At 37.9% G+C, this 21,419-nt stretch overlaps 1 protein-coding gene across 4 annotated transcripts in view; it reads left to right on the forward strand.

Annotated features, from left to right (window-relative positions):
* SERPINI2 (serpin family I member 2) overlaps positions 1 to 18,476 on the forward strand; it is a 60,890-nt gene extending 42,414 nt beyond the window's left edge. For 3 of the 4 annotated variants that reach the window (XR_014245197.1, XR_014245198.1, XR_014245199.1), the window contains one exon: positions 508 to 8,763. The gene's annotated coding sequence lies outside the window, so the exon portion shown is untranslated. Of the gene's footprint in view, positions 1 to 507; positions 8,764 to 16,255 lie in introns of those variants that run through there. The other variant, XR_014245196.1, reaches the window with a different exon arrangement.
* Positions 18,477 to 21,419: the final 2,943 nt, after the last annotated feature.

Consider the following 21,419-nt stretch of genomic DNA (forward strand, 5'->3'; position numbering starts at 1 on the left):
GAAACTATACAGAGAAAAATTTCTGGCAATTAAATTTCAATTTTGTAATTAATGATAGCTTATACTTACAGAGGTCCTACTATCACTGAGTAAAGTATATACAGTATCTTACATAATCATCACATTTCTGCCCCACCCTTTGCAAAATGAGAAAATTGAAACCAAAATATTAAGATATTTTGTTCAAGGGCATGCATGGAGTGTAAATTTGGTATTTGAACTCTGGTTCTCTGACTCCAGACCTCATGTCTTAATCACTAAGCCAGTAGTTCTCACACTTCAGTGTGCATCAGAATCACCTAGAGGGCTTGTCAAATCACAGATTGCTGGTCCCTACCTCAGGGTAGGTGAGCCACCCTGGGAGGTCTGGATTGGGTCCTAAGTATTTACATTGCTAACAAGTTTCCAGATGGTGCTGATGCTACTGGTCTGGGAACCATACTTTGAGAACCACTGAAATAAGATAAACTGCTTCTCTTCTACGATTTTTTTTTTTGCTATAATTAGAATGATCCGATAATCAGTACGATTTGAAAGAAGCCACCAGAACACAAGATTTAGTGAAGAAAAAGGCCAATGAGAAAAGATTACATTAAAATCCAAATGAAAGGGGGGCTTCCCTGGTGGTGCAGTTGTTAAGAATCCGCCTGCCACTGCAGGGGACACGGGTTTGAGCCCCGGTCCAGGAAGATCCCACATGCCACAGAGCAACCAACCCCGTGCGCCACAGCTACTGAGCCTGTGCTCTAGAGCCCACATGCCACAACTACTGAAGGCCGCGCACCTAGAGCCCGTGCTCCGCAACAAGAGAAGGCACCTCAATGAGAAGCCTGGGCACCGCAACGAAGAGAAGCCCCCACTCGCGGCAACTAGCGAAAGCCTGCGTGCAGTAACGAAGACCCAACGCAGCCAAAAAAAAAAAAAAAAAAAAAATCCAAATGAAAGGAGGTAAATAAATTACAAAGGTGATGACTCTTCATTGCATGAAGAATAAAACCAAGACTCTGCAGCCAATATTCAAATTCTTTCATAATTTAATCCCAGACTTCTAGACTAAGACTTCTAGACTAGTCTAGCTTCTAGACTAAGCTTCACTCATCTGTGCTTGGTCATCCAGCACCTCTCCGATCTCTCACCTCGGGTGGTGTCTACTAAAGCTGCTTCCTTTGACTGGAAATACTTTTCTCTTCTGTCTGTCAAAGCTCTAATTGAGCTTCAGGACTTAGTCCAAATATTTCCTTTCCTAAAAATGCCATCCAAGTCTTTCTTGATTTCTACTTCTTCCCTCCAACATTCTCCCCTGTATCATAAGAGTTATTTGAGTTGCTCATATAACAATGGGCCCAGGAAGAGTTGTGTGTTTTTTAATTGCATCGTAATAAAGCCTTATTCACATTTGTTTCTCATAGGACCTAGGACTCTGCTGCATCCTGATAGTTGCTCAGTGAGGGGTGTCATCAAATCGAAGTTATTAAAGAACTTTGTTAGAGTCACCAATTCAGGTATATGTTTGCCTTATCAGACAGTATGTGGACCCCAAAATTGTATATAATTGTGTAAGGTAGACTTTGTTTCAACCATGAATAACAGTGACTCAGAAAATAGTGACTTAAAATAACAAAAGTTCACTGACTGGGGGCTGTCAGTCCATGGCTGGTATAGAGGTCCCACGACTATCAGAGACTCAATCTCCCTCAGTAATTCCATCCCTATGGTGTTGTATCTTAGTCAGCTCAGGCTGCTACAACAAAATGCCATAGACTGGGTGGGCTTAACACAGACATTTAATTCTCACAGTTCTTGAGGCTGAGAAATGCACAATTAAAGTGTTCCCTTTAGGTAATGTGGCCCTGTTCTCTAACTGCTTTTCAGCAATTTGATAACAATGTGCTGTGATGTTATCTTCATTGTTTTTATTCTGCTTGGGGTTGTTCTTATTGGATTCATGGATTAATAGTTAATATCGGTTTTGGAAATTTTTGGCCATTATTTTTCCGAACATTTTTTCCTCTCCCCACCTCTTCTGGACTTCAATTGCATGTATGGTAACTGCATTGCATCACTCCACAGGACACTGTAGCTTTGTTTATGTTTTTATGTATAACTTGGTTTGCATAGATTCCATTTTAATGTATTTAAAGTTCATTAATCTTTTCTTCTGTAGGGTCTAATCTTCACTGAATTCCATCTAGTAAAATTTTTATTATATTATATTTTTAGCTCTAGAAGTTTTATTTTTAAAAAAACCTTCCATTTTTCTCCAATTTTTTAGAAGTTTTCCTTTAGATCCTTAAATATATTTCTAATAGCTATTTTAAGCCCTTGTCAGCTAAATCCATTATCACTGTTATTTTGGTTGATTTTCCTTTTATTGATGGATCACATTTCTGCTTCTTTGCGTATGTAGTGATTCTGATTAGGTGCTGGTCATTGTTAATGTTTATTATGTTGCTGTGATCTGGATTTTGTTGCCTGGCTTTAAAGAGAGCTGAGTTTTATTTTAGCAGCCATAAATTACTTGCAGATCAGTTTGATGTTTTCAAGGCCAAAGACAGAAAATTCAGGTATATACAGAAAATGATAACATGAAAGGGAAGAATATGATTTGCATGTAAAAGGGTTAAGTCTTAAAAGAACTGGAAGCTGCTGACATTGCTTTCCCTGCTGATTGTTAAAGTCAACATAAATAGTTACTTATTTAGTTTAATATCCATATTTTCTCATCTTGTCTCCACCTTGGGAAAAAAAAATCTAGAATTCAACAGGGAAAAAGTAGATACATGTTTTCCTCCATGTCTTGTGCAATGTTTCACTGCAATCCAGGTAGGCTACTTCTTAAATTGATTTCCCTGCCCTTAACATCACCTTGAAGTGTTGTACCTGTCCAGAGTGGAGAAAAGAATAAGGAGGTAACTTTCGATATCTTTATAAATATTGAATTTGACATGGAACTAATCATCTGAGAACAGATAGAATATGATTAAGGGAGTTCTACTCTGGTGCATTTTCAAAAGACTGTTAAGAGAGGAAATTGTGTTGGATCAAATTATCTAGAGATTATTGAAGAAAGATAATTTGGGAGTTGGGGTGTTTGAGCTTTCTCAGATGTGCCAAATCACAGCATACATTTTCCTTTTAGAGATGTATAGAATTCTGCAATTTGATTTTGACTAGTATATTTATTTATATACTTATTGTACCAGTAGGTTAGGATAAAAAATATATCAAATTGAAAAATGCTAGAATAGTCCAATTCTATATGTGAGCATTCAAAGGAAAAAGGTAATGTTAGTCTTCTAAGACACTTAATAAAGTAAGTTACTAATTTATTCATTCTATCGGACAATGAAAAGTTAACAAACTAGTCCACTATATGGATAGATTATATAAGCTTTTTCAGATTCAGTTTAAATTTCACCAAAGTATTTTATGCATTAGTAAATTCATAATAGGAAAGTAATTTTCCCTTCAGAAATTAGTGGTATAAGATGCCACAAATATGTGAATTTTTTTAGTTTAGTTAAAAGCCAAAACAAAAAGATTTACTTTTTGTAAAATATTTAATATTTTATTTTTTGATTGTTAGATTAATATTGTGGTTTTATAGTGTATGGCAGTACTTTTTGAAGTATGGTCTAGGAACTCTTGAAAGTACCTGAGACTCTATGAGTCTGAACTATTTTCATAATAATATTATGAAGGTATTTGCCCATTTCACTCTCAGTCTCTCATGAGCGTGGGCTGGAGTTTCCATAGGCTACATGCAAAATATATGATACTGCAACAGATTGAACGCAGATAGATATGAAACTATAGCTGTCTTCTATTAAACGAGATATAAAAAGGAGATATGAAAAATATAAACACCTGCTACTCTTCCCTGTGATTGTTTTAAAATTTGGGAAATGTAGTTTTTTAAAATAAAGATACATAATTTATGTTAACATGTCATAGGTTTATTATTGCTATTTTAAAATGAACTAATATAAATATTTTTAAAAATTGCTCAGTTTTATTCTTTAGTATGAAAAATATTTACCTCTCTGGTGTGCTCAGCGATTTTTAAGTGTGGAAAGATACCCTGAGACCAAAATTCTTGTAAACCCCTAGGGTATATTTACATAGGCCACACTGATAGGAGATGGTTAAAGATTACAAAAACAAAAACAAAAAAATGAGATGACTGATGGGTGGAAGAAGTAGCAGCATAAGTCTGGGAACCAGGAGTGTACGGTACTGTGAGATAGGCACATCATAGAGATATCTGCATAATGTGGGTAACTATTTCAAGTACTACTGTGCCCCAGCCCCCCAATTTTTTCTCATACCAGAAAAAGAAACAGAATAGCTATAAAATCCTTTACATGACTGCAGGACAGATGGACTGCAGAGCATGACTACAGAGCAGAATATAGCCATAGGAAGGGCAACAGAGAGTTAATGCAATTAAAAAATCTACGTGTGTGTGTGTGTGTGTGTGTGTGTGTGTGTGTGTGTTTGTATTTTTTCCCCTGAGGAAATAAAACATCATCGAAATTGTTTTGTAGAGAACATGCATTAAAAGAAGAGCAAGACTCATCTTTATCTACCCAGTGTTTGCAGAGTTCTTTACAGGGTAAATTAGAAATTCAAGTAATGTTTAGTCAAGGCTCTCTGGCTACAGAAACCTACCATGCTGAAACAGGAAAGAGGATTTATTTGAGGATATAGGGGTATTTTGATTACCAAGGGAGAAACTGCAACCGAGTTTCAGGAAGGACAAGAAACTGGAAGTAACCAACATCAAGTGTTCAGGAGGTTATTAAAGCATTATCCTTTTTTTTTTTGGAACACTATGGTTTCTCATCTTTGCTTCTCTTTGGGATCCTGATAAATTCATTTGTCTCTGTAGATCAGCTTTTTTTGCTGCTTTATGCATATGGTTAAGTATGAAGTAAGTTCCCACGTAAGTTTCCACATTTACAAGCCAACCCACCAGCAGAGGCTGGCTGGCATCACTGAATTACAGTTCCAGATTATTCCAGCTTGCAATAATCTGATTAGCCCAATTTGGGTTATATGTTCAGCCCTGATTAACATAGTTATTGCTTACAGGTATTTAGGGGCTGATGTTCATGAAGGAATATAAATTAGGTCTCAGAGAAGTGCCTTGAGAGCTGGACAAACACTGCCTTTCACTAGAAATAAGAGATATGTAATTATATGCTACAGGTTTCTACTTATATCTAAGTAACTTAGTTACCCTACCCAGAGTCTCAGTCAATCATGATATCAGCACATAATCACTACAGTTCTAGTAACTGGCATAAACCACTTTCTTTACATATCATTGTAGGTGTCTGTTTTGGTGTAAGTCCCCTGGACAGTTCTCTTTATGAAGTTTGGGCCTCCCTAAGCAATTGCTATGTTATAATGAACTTTCTCTCTTTGGGCACCAGGCTCTCACCTAAATTAATCAGAACCTATATATAAATGGGGGCTGATGCAACCTGAGAAAATAACTGGCGGTATCTGTAAGTCTGAAGTGGGAGCCTGCAGTTGACTTTTAGCATTGGGATCCATTTTTAAAGGGTTCTGTCCAGAACGCTGTTTGTCAGAGTGCCTCATCACTGTGGGTGATGTTAGAATTACACCCAGTTACACTCATAAAATGGAAGGCCTAAATGCCATCCCACCCTTACAGCCTAAGTCAGCAGGACATGAACAATTTGGTCTGACATACAACCATGGGCTTCTCCTGGAAGAGCCAAAAAACTGTTTACGAATGCGATCTACTCCTCTTCAATCCTGCCTAGAGAATGCTGAAAAAATGTAACACCCAAATCTCTTCCTTGGCCATGCACTGTCTTTGATTCCTCCAGTTAAAGGGAGAAATTGGAAGTGGTATTCAGGCTTGCCTGTGTCTTATCAGTACTGTCTTACACATGTCCCTGTGTAAGTACCCACTTAATTAAAGGGGAAAAAAATCATTTCTATAGCTCTACACTTGGGACTAAAAGTTAGATCTTAATTAGACTAATTTAGAAACTAGAGCAATATGACATATGCTGTAGTAATAGTTCTTTTTGTAAACAATTCGAAAATTCTCATTTCCAATGCTTATCATAGCTCTGCCCCAAATTATTTCTTCCTAGTCTTTCACCAATCTTGGGAACCTGATTTGATGTGATCAATTCCCATGTCATTGTATAACATAGCTCACAACTGATATACTCAAAAGGATCCTTTCCCAAATGTTGAAATCAGGTGGCTGTATTAGGAAACAGGACCAGAACCCAACTTCCAAATCTTCTCCTGGCTGCCTACTGCTGCCCTAGATTCACAATTAGTCCCAGGCAACAGAGTTTGGGTCTCCTGTTATAAACCTTCTTTGACCAAGGAGCTAAAAATCTGCAAAACCAAGGGAATGAGTCCATCCAGAGCTTGGAACTCTCTCTTTTAGATCTTTTAGATCATGCTTAGGATACCTGAAATCCTAGAATTCACTTCCCAAACAGTCCCAAGCCTTCTTTCACCGTTAGTGTAGGGCACTCCCAAGAGTTTGTTCTCTCTAGGAATTGTTGCACAGCTAGAGGGACCATCTTGAGACCCAAGAAAGGGCCAAAGGACTGGTATTTGCAGGGTGGTAGATGGAGCTTGGACTTACAGGTTGGGATGGACATGCAACCACACTCCTTCCAGAGTGAGCCAGAGGCAGGGTGAAAGAGAAAAGAGTGGGTTACTTCCTTCTGGGGATGAGGGGCTGGCTCTCTTTATGCTGCCATATTTTGCTAAAGGAACCCAATTAATTCAAGAATTCTAAATTCAAATCTGGCCTTCCAGGTTATTTTGAAGTTTTATTTATTAAGGTAAGAGAATAGACATATTTCCTTTAAATTTTTGGCTGGATTTATAACTTTTAAATACTTAGACATATGGTATGTGGGCCTCCATTTGACTCTTCCCAAGGACTTGCAAATATTAGCGGTCAGCATGCCCAGATTCTTAGGAGTTTCCAGACCAGGAAAATGCAAATGCTTTATTAATAATGACCTTTTGCCTTAACTCTAAAGTATTTTTTTCATAGGCTGAACTGGACAGAAAGAGACAAGAATGAAATCCTCTGGTTTATGATAGGGCAGCTTCAACTGGAATCAAATCAGGCAGAGCAGCTTGTTTATATCTCTCCCAAGCCCAGAGCTACCTTTTATATTCAATCTTCAAAAGCAAGGGAAGGTGAATCTAAAAAAATGCCTGACAAAGAAGAGTGAAGGAGAAAGGGAACACTCTAAGACTCAGAGAACAGTAGACTAAGACCATCCTGTATCTTAGACTTATCCTGGGTCCTGAGAGACATTTTCTCTGTCTACACTTGGCTCCGATTTCTTAGTGAAGAGGCATTGAAAATTACCATCAAGATATTATTTGTATTTCTTGGGCGTATATTAAGTCAAAAAACTATAGGTTGAGTACATTCTTCCATGCCTTATTTTGCTGTTATTATCAAGTCCAGAACAAAAATCAGTTTCCAGGCTTGTTATAGATGGGTACCTAGACTTGGCAGACCAAATATACAACTGAAGCTAAGATTATTGTGTAGAGCAGATTAAGAAATGCTCTCAAGCAGTGTCCTTTAGAGAATAATGCTTAAATGAGGTCAGTGTTGCCCAGGTGTGCCCTAACTTATCCAAACACAGCCTTTGATGAGGCACCAGGGAGAGCCATGATTGCTTTAATACAGCATCCAAACAGTGACATGAATGTTAAAGATTCAAATTTCTTATTATCTTTCATCTGGTAAATTAATTCCACAGTATTTTTTTTAATTAAGCCTATAGGTATCTCACCATTCCTGTAATTTTATGACACCTAATATTAAAGCACAGTTCAGAGGTCAATAAAGTTAGCAATGTCAATATTACTGCTGATCTTCTGATGAGCTGCCTCATTTGCTGGCAGGTCAAAATGTGGATGCATTAGCCATATGGTCTTTTTTCTGGCTTGATATTATATCCATCAATGTAGCAGTAGTGGTGCTCATAAAGCCTAACCTTTGCAGGGCTCACCCTGTGTGTAAGTAGGTTAAGTGGCTGCCAATGTGGCAGGACTTTAGAGGCTGTAAACCCTTCCTATTCCCAATATTTTTAAACATCTATTCTATACAAACATCTATTCTATACCTACCATTGTACTAAAACCTGTGCTAAATGCTAGAGCTAGAAAGACATAGTTTTTTCCTTCGAATCTTTAGTGCTGGGAGAGTAGCGGACACGGTTGACTTGCTAAGGCATGGAGAATTCTTGTAATAGAGGTGCTATTTGTCATTAAGTAAATAGGTCTCTGGGCCACCTGTGTCAAAAATGCAAACGTGGGAGATGAAACTCACTGCTCTATTAACATCTGTATTAGTTAAGTAACGGCTAAATTGCTATTTAAAAAAAGTAGGTCCTAAATACAATGACTTTAAAAGATCTGTCAGTTCCTAGGAAATGTCTTCATCTCTGCAGTAAAAGCTGAATTGCCGACAAGTCCATGTTCTGGCTGAAGGCAAGGGAAAAGAGCAGATGTCTAAGACAGGCAATTTTCTTTTAAACCAGTGAGGTAGAAATTGCACTTATCACTTCCATGCACCGTCCCTTGATGATAACTAAGTCACATCCCAGCTGCAAAGGAATCTGGAAAATATAGTCTCTAGCTAGATAGCCACATATCCAGTTTGAACCCTATTACTATGGAAAAATAGGAGTATGGATTTTGACAGACCAGTAGCAGTATCTACCATAGAATCATAATTAATTCAATAAAGTAACTATTGCTTAGTGAAAACTTGAAAGTATGGGACATACGACAGGACTATTTTTAATGGGGAGAGAGTGAATAAGCCCTCTGCAGGCTACTTGGGCCTGATTATGAGTTGGGTATGGAGATGAGTTTACAGTTGCCTAAAATAAGCTTGGAGGAGAATATGGTAGCCAAAGATAAACTTGGAGGCACTATGAGGGACTGGGGCACAGTGGAGATGTTACACTGAGCTGGTGGTAAGACCAGGTCAAGATCTTCCCAGAACCGTCTGAGAGCATATCAGTAATTATAACACTCGGATATTGTTTTCATAAACCATATTGCACCTCTATTTGCCTCTCTGATTGGAAAAGTCATGTAGATACAGACATTACCTTTGGGCATTCCTTCTATATAAAAATGTTTTAGCATTAATTTTAGGAAAAACTATTTTAAATTAATGTATTACACTTGAGAGATTTCATACTCTTTCTTTCTGGTATCGTTATTTGGATTTTGTTAGAAAAATTTAAAAAATATAGTGAAGGTTGTACATTTATACTTATGCATCTGAAGTTTTTGAAATGCTTGATGCTGCTGGGATTCTGTAGTTATGTGATGATCTGGCGCCACCCAGCAGACCAAGTAAACATTGACGTAGTGGCCACTTAGGGCAGAGAGTGGAGCGAACAGGCAAAAGGTGTTCCTAGCGGTGGACTGAATGGGAAAGCTTCCAGCTTCGCAAGCAATAGCCTCTCCTCCCAGTTCCTGTGTCAGTAGGCAGACAGGCCATTCAGGAACTACTAGGAGAAAACTGATCTCTTGAGTTAGATTATTATTTTTCAAATGCTAAGTCCTACCCACAAAATTCAAACTTTTCCACCTTGCACAATTTCCATTCCTTGCCTTCTTTTCAGGAATAATGTTAGGGCTTAGTTCTTGGTTGCCACTCCTCAAGGTCCTTCCCTCTCCCTTCTCCTTCCTTCCTAGAGATCACAGTAGAAAAACTGAGAGAGCTCACTAATCTGCAGTGAAATCTGAAGTGTAAAACCTTTTCCTAGCTATATCCATGGTGCTCACGTTGAGGACTATCCTAAGAAACATCTTATTAATGGGCCTATAGTTTAGATTTCCCTTAACATTTACATCTTTTGCATACACACTTCCAATCTCATGAGCTCCCCGGAAAGTGTCTCCATTGTATAAATTACTAAGAAAGATGTGTTAAACTTTTCCACTGTTGGGAAAAATGTAAGTTGGCTTTTGCCCAAATTGCCTTTAAGCGTTTATTGATATTCTTCTTTATAAATGTATGCCTTTCTTAGACCCTTCACACAGAAGTGGTGCTCATAAAAGCATATTATTAAGGGCTAATTATCTCTGAAGATGTCACTTAGGTTGCAAATCAACATAACATAAAGGAAGCTATGATAGTCTCTTTTCCAGTTGGAAAGAGTTTATTGGTTGCTTAAGTTGGAGAAAGCGCTTACTGCATCTTTCTCATCATAGGCTTTTTCTTTTGTAACATCTTTATTGGAGTGTAATTGCTTTACAATGGTGTGTTAGTTTCTGCTGTATAACAAAGTGAATCAACTATACGTAAACATATATCCCCGTATCTCCTCCCTCTTGCGTCTCCCTCACACCCTCCCTATCCCACCCCTCTAGGTGGGCAAAAAGCACCGAGCTGATCTCCCTGTGCTACATCATAGGCTTTTTAATTGTTGGTGACAACGACTCACTGGAATGTCCTCTTCAATTACTAATTTTAGGTCAGGAGTTCCCATTCAGTTTAAAAGTCAAGTTCAGGAAAGAAAAACCTATATTGATTTTTTCTTCACCTTCATCTCTCATTCAGTCTGCAATTCAGTGCAGTCAGTTTTCCATCCCACCTCTTCATGAAAATATCCTATTAGAGTTCGGGAGCAATCTTCTATTCCCCAAGTGCAATGAATGTGCTTCAGTCTTCATTCTCTTGCAGCATTTAGCTCCCTTGGACACTATCCTCATCTCGAATTAATCTCTTTCCTTGTTTATTTTTTGTGACATAGTTTTTCTGGTCATCATCTCATTCTTTCCTTCTCAGTCTCCCTCTCAGGGTCCTTATCCTTTGTCTACCTTTTCTATGACAGAGTTCAAGAGTTCTGTATCATCTACCTTTTCTCATTGGGTTATTTCAACAATTCCAATGACTTCAGTCACTGCCACTGTCTCTAACTTGATCTTTTTCCTATTCTCGAGACACATAACCAGTACTCTATAAATGGCAATTATTGTCCCTGTGCTGTATTAACAAAACAGTTGTTGTGATGAAGTATTCACAAGATACTTATTGAGTGAGTGACTGAATGAATGAGTTCATGAGTGAGTGAATGAACAACAGCTTTCGTGATTTAATCAAACTTTCAGCAGCTTAACTTTTACGTGGATTATCTCTGTAAATTACCTTTTCTTGTATCTGATATTTGCTCATTCTCATCAGTTTAACAATGGCTCTTAATTATCTACTCCTGTACAAGGTTTGGAATGAAGCCACATTGGCCTACGATAATACCCTGCCTATTTAAGAACAATATATTTCTGGTGTCTCACATGTCCTTACATTTTGCTAATAGGTTGCAAATATCAGATATTTAAAACTAAACTTTCTTTCATGTGCTATCACAATTCTTTAGACAAAAAAGAGAAGGATTTAGAGTAAATACCAACCAGCAGTGATTATAAACACTCATTAAATTTTTATATATTTGATTTGTATATATTACATAATAAATTCACTAGATATAGAAAATATTTCTTAGCCAATACAACATACATATCACAATTTATGGCCTGTAATTTTAAAGTTCATAAAAATCCAGACAATATTTTTCTGAAGGAGGGGGATTTTTATTTTCCACAGTAAAAGCATATTATTGACTATGTTATCCAGTCCTTCAGAGAATCTTATTCCTTTTTATGTTTGTTGTAGACTGACAATAGTATATCTGACATTTCAAGATAAAATAAATTTGCATTTCACAGTGATAGTCAAATTATCCCTTTTTGCTGTGATAAAATATTGAAAAGGGAAAAAAAAAACCCTAGTAAGACATCCTTACACATCTATACATTTCTGAAACATAAACAAAATGAAGAATTTGAGAGCCCACGAATCAATTTTCCATTGTAGAGGTCCATTACGTGTTATCTTGCTTGACTGAAAGGCTCTATGACTGAGCAAGAATTAGAACTCATTCATTTTTTTCATCTTGTAGCACACCCATGAAACAAAGTGCAAGGGTGAAATGGGCCCACTCCCAACAATGTGGATTTTTCTGTTGCACATCCGGATGCCACCAGCCCGGAAGTGCTTTGTTCCTTTTCTCCCCAACCCCTCTGCTTGACTGTCCTCATCTGAAACTTGCAAGTTGCTGAGCTTAAACTCATTCTCATTTTACATACAAACACCACCTTCATTTTTGCCAGTGAGTTTAAGTTTAGTATTTAGAAAACCGCATAAGATTTTTCCCCCCAAAGGCTGCTGATTCAGCAGGGCATTTTTCCTTTTGAAAGGCAAAACCATTCTGAGTGAAAGTTCTCCTAAAGATGATTTGTTTTTTCTTAGCCTTATAAGTTCTGTCATCGTCTGCATTTTTCTCAGCATAAAAGGCTCCCTCCTGCCTTTCTCTTTTATTTATTGTCTGCTGTACTAACAATAGTTTTTTTGGTAGCAGGGCAATTTCTTACCTTCTGACTTCTTGCTGGTCAACACAACTCTCCACTTTGGCATGTTACATTTGGGAATGAAATATTAATATATGAGACTAGGCAGTGTTTCAAGGAAGATAAAGTAAGGAAATAACACGTATCTGATAATTTTCTCATGATATGGAAAAGGAAAAGTGTGTGTGTGTGTGCATGCGTGCACGTGTGCACTTATGTTGGAATGGGATGGGAGTAATTTATTTATTTTCATGGGTCATCCATACAGTATCTATGAGGTGACTTGTGTATCTTTGCAAGCCTGGGGCAGTGCTCTTCCTCAGTCAAATGAAACTTAGCAATTCAACTGGTGGCTGAAGAAAAAACCTGAAAAATGCAAAGAAATTGAAATGAGGGAAGTCAAGTGAGATGTAGAAGAAAGAGTTTGTGGAAAGGAGCCAGATTTCTACCACCAAGAATCTCTGTGCTTAACGAATATCTCAACATTTCTGCAGGCGAGTAGCTGAGTTCTTCATGTTTATAAATGAGATACTCAAGGATTTAATGATTAAGAAAGAGAAAAAAACAGGTAGGCAGTGCCATGCTTACCATATGAGACTAGGGCACATCGCCTTTCTCCCTGGTCTTTCCTCTCCAGTGACAACAACCAAATCTGACATTGTGGTGGTATTTTATTTAAGTCCTGCGAAAAGCAGAGACAAATCGTGATCGTTTAAGTTCTCTGAGGTCATTTTGATATATCTCAGTCTTCCTTACCCTTTGCTCTTCAAAAGAAAAGGGCACAAAAAATTTGGTAATGTAATTTTTCCAATTAAAGTGTTCATTGACAAAACTTTAAGACTTTAGTGTATCATGATCGTTGTGTTTATTTTGCAAGGACTTTGTCATTTGCACACTCTCAGTCATAAATCATAAATATTTATAACATGCCCAGGCATTCATGGCCTGTTTCAACAAAACAAAACAAAACAAAATGAGCTACTACTTCTTAAGATAGGTCACATCTAGGTATAAAAATATAACAAAATTCTCTAGGTTTGTGAATCTCAATTTTACCTACCTTTTGAAAGTTATGAGTCCATTTGGATACCACTTTGATATATAAATAAATACACACACACACACACACACACACACACACAATATTTCTTTTCTATACACATAAAACACATTTCAAATGTGACCTAATTAAGATTTTCATGGAACTTCCTAATGGCATATTTTTTCAAATTTTGGTTCGTGATCTATCTGCATCAGAATTATCTAGATCAGGGCTTCCTAAACTCTGTGTGATGAAGGTCCTTTTTTTCCTTAATCTGTGGAGGACTGACATTTTTGTTCTATGCTCTGCGCAATGAGACAAGTTCACTAATCGTGGGGATTGGGTGTTGCAGCAATGTCAGGTGGTTCAGAAAGTTTCTAGTCCCTTCCTCTCATTATCTGTGCTTCTTTCTTCCAGTACTGGTAACAAACAGTTTGCTAGTTCACACTGGTCCTTTGAGTCACACCGAATTAGCAGGTTTGGGAAAGTCCTAAGTAGTCAGGTCCTCATGAGATGAGCCTTAGAGAGTGACTAAGCCCCGGGTGATATGAATGCACTCTAAAGTTTAAGTACTATTGCATTCAGATAAATCTAGATATTGTCATTGCTCTTAATCACAAACCCAGGGAACCTAATAACAATTATAATAGCTTATAGAGCAAAAGGATTTGTAACAGGGAATTTGCTGCACAGCCAAGCACACGGTCTCTCTGCCGCAGCCACTTTAACTCTCTAACAGTGTCCAGGCACTGCATTTATCTTGTATCATCTGAAGACCCCTATTCTCTCTGTCCGTTAGACACATTTGGTCTTTTTTTCTTCCTTGTCTTTCAAAGCATTGCATGGGATGATTCATCTGTCCCGTTTCTGCATTTCTTTTATTTATTTTTCCCTGCTAATTCTGGATATTAGCCTGGCTCTAAGTTCAACCTTATCTCTGTTGTATATTTTGACACATACTTTCTCCTTCAGTGATTTTATCCATCGTGGTGACTTCCCTGTATCCCCTCTATATGAACAATCTTAGTTTCTCCAATTTTTTTTTTGAGGAGATTTAACTTTATTTTTTTTAATGTTTTAATTTTTATTATTTATTTCTTTATTTGGTTGCGCTGGGTCTTAGTTGCAGCAGGCAGGCTCCTTAGTTGCAGCTCACCGGCTCCTTAGTTGTGGCATGTGAACTCTTAGTTGTGGCATGCATGTGGGATCTAGTTCCCTGACCAGGGATCGAACCCGGGCCCCCTGCACTGGGAGTGTGGAGTCTTAACCACTGTACCACCAGGGAAGTCCCACTAGTTTCTCCAATTTTAATCCAGTGTTCTTTCCACTATTTCACTCTACCTATAAGATTATCATCCTTAAAACTCTTTTTTTCCTCTCATTTCTATCTCTGCCAACGCTAACAGCCTTCTGCCTCATGCCTTGAAAATGGCCACATGAGCTACTTTCCATACAATTCCCTTACATGTCATTCAGGTACACTTTAAAGTGAATGTTGTCCCCTGGATTTGTGTACCGTAGTAGTCCCCGTTCTTTCAGTCACTCAAGTTTACAGTCATGCAGACAGACTTTGTTTCCAGGGTCATTTATTTATTCATTCAACAAGGGAACCCAGTTGGGAGCAGCTGACGTGGACCGGGGAAATGCATCTGTAGCAGTCGGCTCCACTGCATTTAGTGGAGTGTAGAGAGCAAAGCTGGACCTGCGGGCAAGCAGGCCCAGGGTCAGCACACTACATGAGATACATTCAGAGACTGCAGTTTCTCATGGACTAAATTGGGCTCTATTAAGGAGAAATTTTGCCAGAAGAATAAGGAATTCTGTAATCATGCCGCGGCAACTATCTTCCTTTTCAGGTGATCCCTGACGAAGATATGAAGAAGGCAAAGCAAAACAAAGAAATACCTTATTTTAATTGAGGTTTGGACTCAGGCCTTAAAGTAGAACTTTAATGAGAGTGAATCAAGCAATAAGGCTCCTTATATACCAAGTAAGCCAAACCCTCAAACCAAAGCAGGCCACATGGCTTTCTCTCTTAATTCCATACTTTTGCTTTCGTGCCTCTAGACTGGTAATTTATGATGTGTGTGGGCCGAAAGGCAAAATGGGCCAGAATCAAATAGAGAGAGATATAAGGAAAAGGAAAAAAAGTGTGCACCCTGATATGGTGAAGCTGGTTTAAGTCGCCTCTTGGGTGAGCCTCAGGCCAGGCCAGTACATGTAGACTTCACAATTATGTGGGAAAGGCAGGATGAGAAGGATGGCAGGGCCATGGTGAGGGAGCAGACGCTGGTGCTCTCCTAGTGCAGCCTGTACTGAGTGGAGGAGAAGGGAGAAGGTGGGACCACGTAAAGCAAGCTGGTGATGTTTTAGCCATTTCAAAGCCTCTTAAAACATGACCCAAGTTGGTCTTCTATACGCTGGAGTTGGGAAAGGAGGTGCAGCTCTTTCTCCATCCCAGAGCAAAGGGGGCCGGGAGAAAAATGAGGCATGGTGCCTGCTCTGAGGAAGCTCAAGGCCACATGTGAATGGAAGAAACCAACACGTAATTTTTCCTATTTCTTTCTACAGTGTCTGGCATGGGTGTGGTATGAGCTCTAAAAATGCCACTCATAGGTTAATTGATGTTGTCATAAAAATAAGAAAGTACAAACCTTACTACTTTTGAACATTTATTACTGTAGAAGCACATATGTCATGCTCTCCAGACCAAATATTAACCTGGAATTGGATGCTTTTATTTTCTAGGTATGTCTTTGTCCACATTACTTCGAGCAAAGGTGTCCAGCACATAGCGTCAGTGTGTATCATCACAAAACTCACCAATTACAGTGCTTGCTGCTGTTTCATGTATGCGATCTTGTCTTTCCAACTCTTTGACTGAAAGACCAATGATAGAATACATTACCCTTTGAAACTGAGAAATGAAATATTTCCTGCCATATCAATAAACAAAGGATATCACAGTCATCAACGATTGCAGCCCTCCAATGTGAGGTGAGGAAACTCAGGGCTGAAAAGAATCCCTGCCATCTAGCAGCCATCAGACTGCAGCCACTCCCCCTGGTGAGCCCTGAGGAAACTCAGGATGTGTCAGGATACTGACCCCAGAGAGCTGAGGTGCATATCAGAGGAATATTTCAGTGAGCCAAGACTCTTGCATCTTCCCATACATAGAAAAGCGCTAAATTCCTTAACTTGAGATAACTGGTTTTCTTCAATTAAGAATAATTTTTGACGTTCCCGACTACCTGTCCTTTGCTGAAAAACTCCTATATATCCTGGCTCCACGGCTCACCTCGAGCAGTTTCTCAGAGTTATCTGAAACGCTCTCTCCAGGGCTGCAGTCTTCATTTTGCCCCCAAAAAACTTAACTCGCAGCTCTCATGTAGTGCATGTATTTTTTTTTTAAGTCAACAAAATGTTAAAGGGTATTGATTGTCTCAGCGATACTTAACATTGTATAGGAGTTTGGAGAAAAGTGGCTTAGAAACAGTTTCCTAGGTTTTTATTTCTGATCATAACAATATCCTTGTATTTATTACAGAATACAGATTCTCAGGTCACCTGGAGATTCTGATTCACTAGATCTGATGTGGGGCTAGGAAACTGGAGATTTTAACAAACACCCCAAGTGAGTCTTATGATCAAGAAACACACCTCTAAGGTGTCTCTCACTCTAATATTCTATAATTCTATTGTAATCACCTGCACCATGAGGAATGTATCTTTAATGGCTGTATCAGAGTTGACATTGCACTGAAAACAGAAAGGGTGTTCAGTGTTGATTTAATTGTTCATTGATGAACATTTTGACAGACTCCCAGCCTTCAATTCATATGCATAGTTTACAGCCAGTGGTCTTTTGGATAATGACTTGGAAGTGTGAATATGTTGTTAGAAACAAGGTTATTGTGATTTTCAAAACATTTCACAGCTTACAAAGTATTTTCATTATTTGCTCTCTTGAGAACTTCATCACAACCATCATGATGAAGTTGTTAAAGCACTATTATTGATATTTTACAAATGTGAAACTCATGGATGTCAAGAACCTGCCCCTTTTTTACTCAGCTACTACGTATGGAATTAAGATTCAAATTCAGATCTCAGGATTCTTTATGATCTTTCCATGGTGCCAGGCTGCTTTCTAACACTAGTAATCCTGCCTATACTTACTGTATACCCAGCAAAAGAAAATTCACAAACGTATTCCTGCATAAAAAGACCAGTACTACTGGTGAAATCAGCTAGGACCAAAATTGTTAACTATTATATACAAACTGTGAGAACAAAAGCAGAATATTCAAGAACATTATCTTTTCCTAAGAAAGAATTTAGTAATTCCTAACGAATCAAAGAAAATACTTATCTAGAACAGTATGTAAATTCCCATATCTCATCATTTTCCCACTACAATCTTGGCCTTCATTCTTCTAAATGGCATAAGTAGCTGGTGCATTTTTGAGAGGGTTGGGGAATGAACCCTAGGGAGTAAGTGAGAAAATTTTAGTTCTTCCTTCAGAAGATGAATGAATGGAATTGGAGGGATAATTGAGTCACAGGCCAGTTTTCATATGCCTCTATTTCCTCCCATGGCTCAAGACTGAGAACTAACTGAGGCCAAGTCCCCATCTTCTTTGTTCTTCCCTCAGGGTGGTGCTTTCACATGTGATCCTTGGACCATTGCAGGTACCTGTGAAATTCTTGAGATCCACCTCTTATGGCTGAATCAGAATTTCTAAGATTGGGTCCTTGATATTAATGCACACTTAAGTCCGAAATTCTGCCAGAGAGAGATTAACCTGATTGTGTATGCAGGTACAAAATTTTTTTGAGAGCTTGTTCCTCAAGAATACGTAAAACTTCTGGCAACTTTCTGTAGCATGTATTAGAATGGATGAACATTAATGAAACCTTGCATATTTGGTGCACGTAGCTCAGAGGAGTTGGAATATCAGATGTTTACCTGTCTTTTTTTTTTTTTTTTTTTAAATTATTTATTTATTTATTTATTCATGGCTGTGTTGGGTCTTCGTTTCTGTGTGAGGGCTTTCTCTAGTTGCAGCAAGTGGGGGCCACTCTTCATCGCGGTGTGTGGGCCTCTCATTATCGCGGCCTCTCTTGTTGCGGAGCACAGACTACAGACGCACAGGCTCAGTAATTGTGGCTCACGGGCCCAGTTGCTCAGCGGCATGTGGGATCTTCCCAGACCAGGGCTCGAACCCGTGTCCCCTGCATTGGCAGGCAGATTCTCAACCACTGTGCCACCAGGGAAGCCCCTACCTGTCTTTTTTGATGGCAGAAAAAACATGAGTTTGAGAGGTGAAAAGACAGAGCAGCATTTTTTTTTTTACCAAGCCAATTGTTATTTTCTATTTAATCTCATTAATCTGCATATTTTTTGGAAAATAGGCAACTATATTCTTTGACAGGATTATTAAATTCTAAATTGCATGTGACTTGTATTAGACACAATCAGAAAAGAGAATAATGCCTAAACCAATAATCTCCAAACAATTTCCAGTTGGAATAAAATATTTTTTAGGTCTTCAAATAGCAAATATTGCTTAGCCATAAGCTATATAAAGACTGGAGAAAAAGTTAAAAAAACACAGTTGAGAAATACTTCAAAATGTTAAGCTATAGTACAACTCCACCCAATGGATTTCTGTTGAATTTCACTTGTGCTGAGAAACACCATGTTTTTTAGATGCCATCTGAATTTATATTTGATCACAATTATGTGAAAATTAAATGATTAGTGATACGGATAGAGAAAGGGCTGGAAAAAATACATCCAGATATAAACAGATTTGATAAGTGTGGAAAATTTGGAGTGAATATATTTTCTATTTTAAAAATAGTTTCTACATCTTCACCTATCTGTCTATATCTATGTATATTTATGTAAACTTAATAGTGAAAAAGGTCAATAAAATTCACTAAAAGAAACATTTTACAAACTGCTAATGGGCAGTTTTTTGGGGCCCATAGTTTACATGATAAACAGGTTATACTGCTTAGGTCTTACATCATGTTTTTAATTGGTTGTGACTTGTAATTCAATATTTCAATAAAGACAGAAGTAAGGGAATTGCATTTTACTTCCACCTTCTCCATTAATTTGGTTTTCTCTTATAGGTAAATAATTTAATATCTCTACTTCAGTTTCCTCTTCAGTGAAATGAGGACAACCACATTAGCTATCTTTTTTTTAACTCATTGCCTTTGACAAATTTTAATATTATTTATTAAACTTTAGCATCAAGAATTAATTGAGGCAATGACTGGAAAGAATTGCAAGTATATGAAGAAAATATTCATTAATATTCTGTAAGGTAGTATCTTTATTTCTTGGAGCAGTTTAGAAATACTAGCAACCTGATACTTTTTGAAAACTAAACCCAAATAAATGATGCTAAAAAAACCCCCCAAGACTGTGATAAAATCAATAAGAATGAATAAAATGAGTGGCAGTGGAGATTCATTTAGTTGAGCATAAGAAATACTTGGATATACTTCTTGAATCAGTTAAAACTTAAGCTGCTACAGTAATCTGATAGACCAGTTCCTGACTATTGTTACAGTAAAATAAAATTTCTACCCCAAGGACAAATCCTTACCACAAAGTTAGATTTAATTTACTTGAGGAGGGAGGAAAATAGTGCTCTATGTCCTTCTATAAAGTTGATTTTCAAAAATTTTATATCAAGTCAGTTATGGAACTTATTAAAATGAAGATTCTAGGAGAGAGATTCAATAAATCCAAGGTGGAGCCCCAAAATCTGTATTGGAAAAAATAAGAAGGATCTGTGGTGATCCTGATGTAAAACGTCCTCAGAACTTAATAAAAGAAACACCAGGTCTACAACTTCCTGACTTCATAGTGAATTTTTGTCAATATGCAAAATTTTTTACTCGTTGCCTTTGACAAATTTTAATATTATTTATTAAATCTGGCCATCTGATCTTGCAAATAAAAACTTAAGCTGCTAAAAATAAATTCAAATATAGTGGGGCTTCCCTGGTGGCGCAGTGGTTGAGAATCTGCCTGCTAATGCAGGGGACACGGGTTCGAGCCCTGGTCTGGGAAGATCCCACATGCCGCGGAGCAACTAAGCCCGTGAGCCACAACTACTGAGCCTGCGCGTCTGGAGCCTGTGCTCCGCAACAGGAGAGGCCACGATAGTGAGAGGCCCGCGCACCGCGATGAAGAGTGGCCCCCGCTTGCCACAACTAGAGAAAGCCCTCGCACAGAAACGAAGACCCAACACAGCCAAAAATAAATAAATAAATAAATTAATTAATTAAAAAAAAAAGTGAGATTAATCATTAGAAGAAGGGTCAAATAAATCAGTCAAATATTTAAAAAAAAAAAATTCCAATATAGTGGCTTAAATAGGAAAGAAGTTAGTTTTTCCTTTTATAGAAGAGTCTGTCTGGGGATGGGCATCCAGACTGGAGATTCACTCACATTCTGTTGGTAAGAATTTAGTCATACAGCCACACCTACCTTTTAGAGAGGCTGGGAAATGTAATCCTTAAGTAGTTTACTATATTACCAGGTAAAAGGATTTTTTGTTTTGTTTTGTTTGAGGCTAACTAACATTCTGCTAGTGATAGTTATATTTAGCTTGGGCTCTGAAAGCAGTTGGTGAAATCATTGCATCATCAGATAGAAACCACATCTTACACTTACTCCCTAGGGACTCTTATCTCATCCCATTGCTTTAAATTCCATCCATATGTTGATGACGCCCAAATTTATATTTTCAGCTTTAATCAGTGCTGGAAATATATCAGAGTGTTATAGTGAACAGTTTACTCATCCATCCACTTAAATGTCAAATCAGATAATGGCACCAACACCCATCCAAAATCTAGAAGCCAGATGAGATTTCTCCCCTTC

The sequence above is a fragment of the Balaenoptera borealis genome (genome assembly GCF_965194805.1).
Source record: "Balaenoptera borealis genome assembly, chromosome: 5".
NCBI classification, from domain to species: domain Eukaryota; kingdom Metazoa; phylum Chordata; class Mammalia; order Artiodactyla; family Balaenopteridae; genus Balaenoptera; species Balaenoptera borealis.